We start from the raw sequence: 12305 nt of genomic DNA, 5'->3' as shown, positions 1-12305 counted from the left end.
CCTTGTAAATAGCTGTATGTTCTTTAAAAACTAACGGATGCTCTCTAAGGCTTAGAAACATCAACCTTGCAAGTTGTATTCAGGATTAATGATGTGGTGCCTATAGAGGATTTAGTATAGTTCCTGGAATGTAATAACAGTTACAATTTATTGAGCAATTTCTATCAATATTATTGAACATTGTTTCAGTGTATCCAATTTTTCTTTCAATGGCTTATTTATACAGTGTCTACCTAACAACATAGTCAATTCTACATCTTTATTTTTCTTATTATATGTATTGTCATGTTGAAACTGCCTTCTTATTTACTATTTTATTGACTATTTTCCACTGAATATCACCAGTTACTTGAATTTTATGAGGCTTTTGGTCCTTTCTGTCTTCCTAAATATTAGGATTCTATGCAGCAAATCATAGAAAATATCAAGGAAAGAAAGAAGAAAGGGAAGGAAGGGCAAGGGGAGGGAGGCAGAAAGGAAGGAAGGTAAAAATGACCAAAACTATGCATTTGTATAGACAAAGTAAATAACCATCAAAGTAACTGAGGAGAATATTTTACTTGAGTCTTATTTCCATGTGTCTCCTTAAAGGCTTCTTACAACACCTGTTCTATTTCAAGACAAAATTGTGATTCAGAGCAGTTGTTTATAAACTTTCTAAAGCAGGCCCCAGCTTTCCTAGGTAAAATCTTACAAATACAAAATATCAAATACATGAAATAAATAAAAGTTATTTTTGCTTGAAATAGGATTTACTATTTTAAAAAATAAGGTAATTATAAGAAATAAAACAAAAATGACTCATAATTCCAGTCAATAACTTTAAAAAATGAGTAAAACAAATTTAATTAGGAAATTAAAATAATTATAGAAAGTTACAAAAGAAAAATTTGAAAGTTCTTCTCCTGCCTCTCTGAGCCATCTCCTCAAAGTTTAAAACAAATATTTCTTCTCATTCCTTCTAGAATAATTCTTTATACATTCATTCAAATATTTGTATCTTAAACATAGTATTTTCCTAAATAAATTTATAAAATAAATTTCATTTATTTACACTGAAGTAAATCAATGAAAATGAAGTCTTTTTTTGAGCAAAAGCATGAGTCAGGTATTATGGAAGACAACTAGAGCCTCAATAACTCCTAACCCTCCTTTTATTTGGGTATTTTAATTTGGTTACTTAATATTACAAAACTGTATCTAAGCACATAAGCTTAGATACATGATGCACAGTTTTTAACAGCCTGCCTTAAAAATCTTAAATACAGAAATTTGAGGAGTAATAAGAAAGTCTGATTTCAAAGTTGAATTGCTAGGAATATACAGAAGTTGGTTGAGTTCTTTATTCATAAATATAAGTCAAACACAAAATATTCAGACCTTTCAGCGAGCATTAAGGTAACATTTCACATTCCCTTTTAGTTGTACAACCAAGAGGTCGGGCTGCAAGTTGGGTAACCCTCCAGGCTAACCACTAAGGAAGTATAAAATTTGCTTCTGTGCTCAGCATGATCACAACCTCATGATTTTCAATACTTTCTATTCCTTACTTGCCTTCCTCCTCCCTTACCCAATTTATCTATCACTCTTCTGCTACAGATAATGAGGTATGGAGAAATACTTTCAGTTCCTCGCTACATAACACCATGTTAGAGTTCTCAATTCTAGAAATTAGTCTTTGTTCTCTACTACCATAGTAGAGAACACAGTGTGCGCACGCGCGCGCGCACACACACACACACACAGTCTTTGGTGCATATCTATTATAAAAATCAAGAAAGTTCTGACAGGAATAAAAAGGAGATCAGAGTTTTAAACTAACATAGCATTGTGGCTCAAGACTAGACCATCAAATATCACATGTGCCTACTTTCTCCTGAAAGTTTCCAAAAGGTCTGCCTTCAGAATATATTTTATATGGCATTTTCATAACGTATCTGTGTCTAAAGATTTTACATTATGCTAAATGAGATTCCAATGGCCAATCTCTATGTATGTACAAGCATGGTGGCATGGCATTCTTTCTATATGCAACTTTTCTGAGGAAGTTAAAGCCCTGTTAATCTTTTATTCTAAAATATAACGTTTCTAATTCATGAGTAAGCTCCTTTTACCAATAAGCATTTATCTCTTGGCTTGGCTCACCATGTAGACGGGAGGAGTATGCACAAAGAAATATAGTCATATTGTGGTTAATTGTATGTGTGAACCTGACTAGGCTACGAAGCCAGTTGTTTGATCAAACATTCATCTAAATCCTGCTGTGAAGGTTATTTTGTAGTTGTAGTCAAAATTTACAATCAGTTGACTTTATGTCAAGGAGACTACCCTCCACAATGTGGGTGGGCCTCTTGCAATTAGTTGAAGATCTTATAAACAGAAAAAACTGAGGTTTCCTGGAGACTAAGGAATTCTGTTTCAATATTGTTATATCGAATTCCTGAGTTTCCAGCCTGATAGCCTACCCTATAAATTTCCAACCTGCTAGTCTCCACAATCATGTGAACAAATTCTTTAAATCTCTTTCTCTTTATATCTATCTACCTACCAGCCTACCTCCCTACCTATTATCTCCTATTGGTTCTATTTCTCTGGAAAGCCCTAACTGATACACAAATAACAAATCTCTGCCAAACACAGTATTCAACAAATATTTATTGAGGGCATTTATGTGTCAGGCACTGTTCTAGGTGCTGGTGATACAACAATAAAAAACACAGTCAAAAATCTCTTTCATAGAGCTTATATTTAGTGATACCAAAATTACTAGCAATTTTTGAAATAAGGTGACCATAAAATTATCAGATGATACAGGACACTTTAAAGGTGAAATACGACACAAGTAATAATTATACCAGGATAGCATGCCTAAACCGTAACTACTCTGGACAAACAACGAAAGTATAGTTCACTTTAATCTTTGTGTAACTCAGGCCTATGTCACTCAAACAACCATGGATCTGGTTAATTACAGAAACCCAAAGGAGTACATAATCAAAGTTGAAGGGTAGCCCTAGAAGGACCTTAGATGCTTTGGGTTCAAATTCCAGTCATAAATCTTCTCGGTTACACATATAAAGTATTCAACTTTTATGAGTCCTAATCATGCCACTTAGAAATCTATACATGTATGAGATCTAATGAGATAAATATGTAAAGCATACCAAAAGCAATTGGTATACAATAAACATTCAATAAAATATACATATAAAAATAGATCACTAAAATGAGCAAGCATAAGGACAAAGCTTAAAGTTAAAAAGTTTTGTTTATGCATCTTTCTATACTACTTGATTTTTAAAGCCATGTGAATGAATGTATTTCATTGGTTTCAAAATTTTTAAGAAAAGAAGAGAAATTTGAGGATCTGTTCTGGAATGATGCACTTTATTACATGCAATAGTACTAATAAAATTACAGCAATGCTATATATGTAACAATCATGAGCACAGGCATGTATCACTCACTAAATCCGACCATTTATCACCATTAATATTACTAAAAGTCACTCTGCATTTATCTTTAAAATTTTATTCATTAAACTGAATTCTACACCAGTGTATACTGAAGTGGAAGCTGACTTAAAAAGAGATCAGACAATTCTTCAGCCCAGTAGGGAGCTGCTTCCAGGAAACAATGGCGAGAGATTTTCTCTAAAGTGTGACCACCTGAGCTACAACAGCTATGTAAAAAACACACTGGTTTTGAAGCTGGTTTGATAACTCTACACTCTACACTCATGGCTAAAACCTCAGAGAGAATACTGGACCATGTCACTAGCTGTGTGCAAAGAATATAAATACCTCCGAGTATGATCTTAAGGGTGAGGAAAATCTTCCTTTGTATGCAAATATCTTCCCCACTTTGGCTTATTACAAGGCCCAATAGACTTTCTCCATTCCCTTAGAGTCCTCCCAAAGGCATAAATAAAGAGCATCTACTCTGAAAATAATACATAAAATCTGAGAAAGGAAGAATGAGTTTATAGACATGTAAAGACATGTAATGACAATTATTTCAGAAAGCAAAGTCCTAAATGATCCCAAATTGTGTACAGCTGTTTCTTTTGTTGTGGGGAAAGTGTTATTGGACAAAGAGCTAGAGGGGGTCAAAGGAGAGGAAATATAAGAAACACAGTGCCTTTTCTAGATCACAGGAATATGCAGGACTTTATAGTGAGATGCATGAGGGACCACCAAAGGACTATATCTCAAGTAGAAAATTCTGTTGTCTACCATGAGTTAAGAACTTACATTTCAGTTACTTTATAATCTTTCAAGGGTTAGCCTTAAATGAGAATAACAACTATATTGTTTTTCTTGTCTAACTTGCTAGAGATATTCTGTTCTGATTTTGAATGTGAAGTTCATCCACATGTGGGCCTATATTCTCCTGGCAAGTTTTTCAGAAAACAGAGAAAGTGAAAATCTCTCAAATGATAATACCACTGCTACCTTTTGAAATGCGTCTTCATAGATGTCTCCTTGGTATGACCGCTCACATATACACATCCACATGGAACTGCCTAAGTCAGAAAACAAGGCAGATTCCTTCTACCATCAAAAATAATTTATCTTTCGGAAAAGGAGTCTTCATATATTCTTATCTTCATTCAATCTATGATATTACTAGATACTCTCAATTATCACATTTTGAACAAAAAAAAGTACAGTTTGAGAAAGACACATTAACATGAAATAATCTTCATACAGAATTGGTCATTATTCCTGTGGCCATGCCTTCATAATCACAAACATTACTATAAATAACCTTTTAAAGATCACTTTTAGAAAGCTATACTGGGGTATCCCTGGGTGGCTCAGCGGTTTTAGCACCTGCCTTTGGTCCAGGGTGTGATCCTGGAGTCCCGGGATCGAGTCCCATGTCGGGCTCCCAGCATGGAGCCTGCTTATCCCTCTACCTGTGTCTCTGCCTCTCTCTCTCCCTCTCTCTCTCTGTCATAAATAAAAAAAAAAAATCTTAAAAAAAAGCTATACTGTGTTTACATTAACAAAATCATAATTATGTACCTGCTGAAAAAATGAAAAAAAAAAAAACAGGTGCCCCAGTGCTCTGTCAATATTTTTTTTAAATGCTCTAATTCAAGCAACTAGTGGCTGTGCCTATGTTGACATACATGTAGAATCTGAATAAACTGTTCCATAACAGAAAAATATTTCTAATCAGTATTCTAATATTGTGGTTTTAACTTTCATCTTTATCCCTAAAATTTCACATGGGTAATTCAGGCAACGAACCAATTTTTACAATATTCTTATTCAGATTTAAGGGTAACCTTACACCAGGATTTATCAACCTGACATTTTCTACATTTTGGGCCTGACAACTCTTTTGTTTGGGTAGGGGAGGAGGATCAGCTGTCCTGTATAGAGCAGGATGCTGGGCAGCCTTCCTTATTTCTGCCCACCAGATGTTAGTAGTACCCCCTCAGTTGTTAAAACCAAAAAAAAAAAAAATCTCTACATATTAACAACGTCTCCAGGGAGCAAAATCGTCCCTGGTTGAGAGCTATTCCTTTCTATTTAGGGTTACCCCTTATTTAGGCATATGTGGTATTTTGTAATTTTTTTATGGAATTGGACCTTAAGGACACAATTCTGTAACCTACTTTTTCAAATGACCCATATAATTGTTTCTAATTTCTCAATATTAGAAACAATGCTTCAATGATTTTGCACAAGGATTCCTTTAAATATTTTCAATTAGTTCATTATGTCTAAGAATAATAGTTTTAAGATAATTATATAAGAACTCATTTTTTTAAGTTTATTTTTTTTAGTAACCTCTCCACCCAATGTGGAATTTGAACCCATGACCCCAAGATCAAGAGTCACAAGTTCTTCCAACTGAACCAGCCAGGCACCCCCAGAACTCATTTTAATATGAATAATTTAAATATATCTGAAGTCAAAGACAAAAAAAAATCATTGTAACACAATATAAAGTAAAACATAAACATGTTATATTACCTATGATTTTTGGTTTCTACATATATCACATTTCTATTAGAATAATTAAGAAGTAACCTACCAACAAGACTTATTAAAAACTATTTCTAAATGAATAAATGTTTTTATCACTATCTTGAGCATATTTTTCAAAGACATTAAAATAAACACTTCAGAGGTTCAACGTGTATCAGAACTGTTATTGTCACTTCTAGCATCTTTCCTTTAGAAACAATATGTGGTAATTCAAAAAATAAAACAAAATAATTCTTGTCAATCATTGACTTGAAGATATTTTATTACCAGCCGTCATAAACTATTTCAAGAGGCTTTGAGACTTTTGATCTAGAGAATTCTGACTAATGAGTAGGAAAGATTTTAAATACCAGTTATTGCATTCATATATTGTTTATGGATGCAAGAAGGATCAACCTACCAGGCTGACAACAGTGGGATTGAAGAAGTGTCCAAAACAGCTTCAATTAATTATACTCATAAAGTTTAATTTCTTTTTTTCTAAGGATTTTATTTCTTTTAAGTAAACTCTACACCCAACATGGGGCTTGAACTCACGATCCTGAGATCAAGAGTTACATGTTCTATGGACTGAGCCAGCTAGGTGCCCCTAAAGCTTAATTTTTTAAAGCATTTTCTGGAACAAATATGTCAAAAGATTCATATTAACTAAACCAGGGTGCTGGAATACATAGGAGTTGATATATATTACTGTGTAGTCTCTGAAATATTTTACAAATCTTATATTATATATACATATTTTTTTAATTTTTTTAAGCAACTCATGATTTAAAAGGAGGCTGCAGAGTCTTCTCATTAGAAATCCTACAAAATCTGTCTGGAATCAGTTGTGTCTTTCCAATAAATGAAATGAGTAAATAAGCATTGTTTTTCATAATTTTTCTGCATATGAAATCTCAGGTGAGGGGATTTGTTTCCAAAAGCCCTGGGATTGAGCCTCCTCCATCCCTTCCACTCACTTAGTATTGTTCATATAATCACATAACTGCTCTTTGCCTATTTCTTCAACCCCCCCCCCAAAAAAAACATGATAGTATCTACTTCACAGGGCTACCATGAGAATTAAATGAGGAAACGTCATGAAAACATCTTCTAAACTATAACGCCATACTAACTAGTTGCAAAAAAATATTTTTATGTTCTTCCTTAGGGTTTAAAAAAATTAAGAATTACAGTCTATTATTCCTCAAAGTATTTTCTATATTGTACCTATGATGCTATTTCTTAATCTAAACTTGGTAACTATTAAAATTATTAAAAGACAGTTATTAATGTGGCTTTCCACAACTGGTCTAAGTCTACTGAAGAGCCATGATAATAACAAAGATAGTTATTATCTTAATGTTTTAAGATAATCTTAATGAATAAACACTTGTACAGATAATGGAAGAAACAATTCTTCCTCATCCTTCAAAAAGTACCTACTTTGATCTACATTCTTTATGAAGGCAGAGGACTTTGATGCTCAGCATAAAATAGGGGTTTTGTTGAGGGAAAATTGAACCTCTCCAGTTATTTCTTATCATTTGACCCAACAGTAACTCTCTGGTATAGGAAAGAAAGGTATCATTACACCCATTTTATAGATAAGAAAATAGGAATGTAGAAAGTTGCCTTGCTTAAAGTAGTAGTTAGATCTTGTCTAGAAGTTGAGCTTTCACATTTATTTTGAAATATCTTTGTTATTATCATGGTTCTTCAGTAGACCAGTTGTGGAAAGACACATTAATAGCCATCTTTTAATAGTTTTAATAGTTACCAAGTTTAGGTTAAGAAATAGCATTATAAGTACAATATAGAAAATACTTAATTTGCTGAGAAGCACCGGGCCAGAAAAGAATTGCAAGTATAACACTGAGATTGGGTATGTACTATGCCAGGCACTACACTAATCATTTCACATGGAAAAGCAAGGGAAAATCCATTCTACAAGATATCAGCTACCAGTAACCCCATTTTCTACAAAGGAAAACTGTGGGTCAGATGTGAAAGAATTTCTATAAAATCAGACAGCTAGCAAGTAACAGCAACATGATTTAAACCCAAGCCAAGTCAGCTATGGAAAGCCCAAGTTTCTAACTATGACTTGTATCATACACACTTAAATAATATTTAATATTTTATGTGTATTGTATAAAAGTAGGATTAATTTACCTTCCCCCATGAAGATAAAAGATCATCCAACAGTATCTTCTAATTGATACTTACCCTTCAAAACTTTTTCAAATCTTTTGATTCACTCAAGAGAAAACAAAATTTTTTATACAATTTTTTTTAATTTTTTAAAAATTTTTATTTATTTATGATAGTCACAGAGAGAGAGAGGCAGAGACATAGGCAGAGGGAGAAGCAGGCTCCATGCACCGGGAGCCCGATGTGGGATTCGATCCCGGGTCTCCAGGATCGCGCCCTGAGCCAAAGGCAGGCGCCAAACCGCTACGCCACCCAGGGATCCCTAGAAAACAAATTTTTAATGATTCCTTAATAAACAGAAACTCACATTTTCCACCTAAAAAGAATGTTAGTCTTCTAGTAATTAAATGTAACCAATTCTATGTGTATAGTTATACCAGTATAAATTAAAATAATTAGAAAATGATATTGATCCTTTCATGGAATAAATTTAAAAGTTGTCTTTTTTTTTATTTCCAGAGAAAGTGTCCCACAAGTATTAAAAAAGGATTCAGAATTTATTATTACTATATGTAAATGGTTTAGTCAATCCTATCTAATAACACAGTTGTTAGGCCTTAAATATTTGATCACATTTTTATTGAATAAAACTGGTTGCTATCTGCCATGAATTCTCTTTAAAAAGGATAAAGTTAGATAAATCCATAGGTATTTAAGAATTCCAGTTGTTTGCTGGTTAATGGTTATATTCCAATATTTAAAAAAAGTAAACAGGGATTTTAGACTCCAGATTTTTACCCATCAGCCTGGTATAACTGCGTAGTCCTATAGAAGCAGTCATAGCTCCTTTATTATTTTCAGGGTATATACAAAGAGAATATATACAAATTAATACTAATTAGCAAGTAAAGCAAACTATATTTTCTACTTAGCTATTATGAGTGTTCACATGTAATTTGCTTCTAAAGAAATGTTAGTTACAGCATTGTGAGAATTATTTTAATTTTATGGCTACAATAGGGGGGGTAAAGAATTACAAAAAGCCCCTTCGGAATTCAGTCAAAGAAAGGAAAGATTCAATTACTTGGGAGGTCTTTGGTACTATGAGATAGATATACAGAAAATGAGAGGCAGGCTTGGGTCATCATTAAACTGTAATCCCATATGGCATTTCCTCCTCTTAGCTTCTGCTACAATCCATTTACATAGAATATGAGCTGCAAACCAATAATTACAAACAGACATACACCCACAAATGAGAGATAACTATGCTAAGTGAAATGTAAACTGACTTTTAATTATTCATTAATAGTAATTTAGAATATTAGCAGCATGACACAATGTACTCCTCAGGGTTTATATATACCAAGAATTCACCTTACAGATGAAAAACTCTCTATTAAAAGGCCTGTTAGGCTCAAGTTTTATAAATTCTTCTGGAACACTATGGGGTTCAATATCAACCTATATTATTTTAACTGCTAATCTACATTCAAGGTCAAATGACAGGAAGTAGATTGTACTTAGAATAGTACCCAGCACACAGTCAACATTCACGAGCAATAGCTACTTTATACATACATTCACCCATCGGCAAATTTTTCAGCTCCTCTGTCACAGTTAAGAGCCACAACTAATTCAGGATATTCACAGGCACAACCCACTTTCAATGCTTTTAAAGAGATGAACATGAAAGTTTCCACTCTGAGCTAAAAGATCCATCTCAATCCAAGACCCTAGGAAGCCACTACCAATTGAATGGAGTTGGTAGACAAGATGGAAGTTATCTGCCATTTATGACCTGTGACCTGGTCTGCCCCCAGAAATCCAGATCCCATTTACTGACCTCATCGCACCTCTCATTATTTAAGCTAAAAAATTGGGTGTCAGCCTTGAACCTCTTTTTCACATGCCCTCCATAATCAATCAGCACTCCTGTTAGATTGGCTTCTAAATGTCAAACCTATCACATCAACTCCTTCTTCACCATCAACACTTCAATAGAAATTTGCAGTTGTCTCCTATCATCTTTAACAGTCTCCTGTAACCTTGCTCCTAACTGCCACCAGAGCACTTGCTTTGAAGAGCATATCTGAGCTTATGGCCACCACCATCCAACCCTGAAATGGTTTGCATTCCTCTTCACCTCTAACACTGGCCTTCATCTCTATTGGTATTTCAGGATCTGGCTCTTTCAAGCTATGTTCCAGCCTCAGGCCATACCCTCTTCCCTTCCCCTTGGCACTCCAGCAATACTTATTCGAGTCCTGGTCATTCAGCCTCCAGGTACCCTCCCATTATAAAGCCTTGAACAGGTGCTTTCCTCTACATTTCCTTAAGCACCTACTTTCCCTTCTTAGCTCAGCTATATCTCACTCCCTCACGACTCCTTCCCTTATTGCCCTTCTTTATAGATTCTTCTGACACTGGACTTAATTTTACTGCTCCTTGAAGGCAGGGGCTATATTTCTGATACGCTTGTTCACATTGTATCCACAGCATCTAGGAGAGCCCAGCAAAGGTAGGATGTTCAGGAAACACTGCTTGAAAGCTAGAGTGAAGAAGTAAGTGAAATAATGAATACATTGATGGAATTATCCACAATTATCATATCCTTGACAGAGCCAGTATTACAGAAGATTTAGTTTCTAATTTAACAGAGATTTGTTTGATGTGCATGGTATTCTGTTCATTTAATATTGTGTGTATTTGCTCAGTATTGCAAAAAATCTCAAATTTAGCTGCAGTAAAAATCACATATGGGTATGATCAAAATTCCCAACAATATACAAAGTTCATTAAAGTCAAACTTTAGCAAATTTATATCAATTTCCAATCAATAAGTGTTTCCATTCTTTTCATTTAATTATTTAAATCTAGAAAAATACAGGAGGCTAAGCAACAAAAGAGTTCTTTCAGAAGTTTTCAGGGCACAGAATACACAACGTTCCATCTACAAAACAGCATGATGCTATACAAAAGTTTTAAAATTGTGTATATCAAAATTCCATATAAATTTCTTCTATGAGGATAATTGTGGTTTAGGGTAATTAAGCGTTAGCATACATATTTGTGCGAATATGTAGTAATGTCTGCATAACTCACTAGTCTTATGTGAGTCTGGGTATGAATATGTCCTTTAGAGTTGATGATTACTAAAACAACAACAACAAAAATAGCCAATCCCTTAAAATACATCCATTGTGTAGTTGCTATTGTTCTTGCATTTGAACTATGTTTTCACTGGATTCACAACTGCTTGTCAGCAAATGTTTATTTAAATATTGTAATTTTATTGACTCTCACCCTCATATTTTCCATCTGAGATATTTGTCCCTCAAGTATTTTGCATATGTTTGCCCTCATAAACAAGGCATAGAGTCTTTTGTAAATTAGCAAATGTTTACACTGCAAAGAGCACTCTGATTAATAGATTTGGGAAGTGTTTCTTCATGCCCCATTCCAGAAGTTGACATCTCTTTTGGGATCTGTGTACAGATATCTCAAATGCCCATTCAGTGTACAGGTCACATATCAGAACACTATTCAATGAAAAAGTAGAAGATTATCAAGTTCAAACTCTTTAATTTATAAGCAAAGTGAAGCACAATCATTATCAATATCCTTTTTGACAGATTGGGACTAGGAAAATCCAAGACACTGAAATAATTATGAATCTCTGAATATAATTTTCCATTTTAGAAATTATGCCAATAATATAAAATTATTTTTGGAAAAGAAAACACAGAAAACAAAACAAAACAAAACAAAAGCAAGAGGAGTGTAATATTAAATAGAGGTAACTCTTCCTAACATTTTGGTCGGTATCCTTCAGAGACTTTCCTTAACAAACATAGATTTTAAAAATTAGCTAAGACACAAACTATTTTTAACCAGGTATTTTAATTTGTCAGTATAGTCAGTATCTTTTCAGGTCAACAAAAACACAGATCTGCATCAATCATCTGTAAAGCTGCAAGGGATTCCAACCTCAACCCCTTTAGACCTCCATCACAGGACAGTCTTTCTTCTCCAGATGCCTTCTAAAGGCCCTCTGGGGGAAAAAAATCCAGAGTACAGCTGCAACAGTGGCCTGTTCTTAGTAGTATATTCCTCAACTAAAAAGGAAATGATCTTGCAAGAGGTACAATGAATGTCTTTTGGTTG

General features: G+C 34.0%; 1 protein-coding gene and 1 long non-coding RNA gene across 2 annotated transcripts in view; both read right to left on the bottom strand.

Annotated features, from left to right (window-relative positions):
* The window catches only part of PRKN (parkin RBR E3 ubiquitin protein ligase), a 1279940-nt gene that overhangs the window by 1202070 nt on the left and 65565 nt on the right, over positions 1-12305 (bottom strand). The window lies entirely within an intron of this gene.
* Positions 8274-12305, bottom strand: part of LOC140599951 (uncharacterized) — a 68356-nt gene continuing 64324 nt past the window's right edge. Inside the window, exon 2 of the long non-coding RNA XR_012003037.1 lies at positions 8274-8460. This is a non-coding gene — a long non-coding RNA (uncharacterized lncRNA). The remainder of the gene's footprint in view (positions 8461-12305) is intronic.

This window comes from Vulpes vulpes, chromosome 1 (assembly GCF_048418805.1).
Source record: "Vulpes vulpes isolate BD-2025 chromosome 1, VulVul3, whole genome shotgun sequence".
Classification (NCBI taxonomy): domain Eukaryota; kingdom Metazoa; phylum Chordata; class Mammalia; order Carnivora; family Canidae; genus Vulpes; species Vulpes vulpes.
This window is presented reverse-complemented; position numbering and strand designations above follow the sequence as displayed.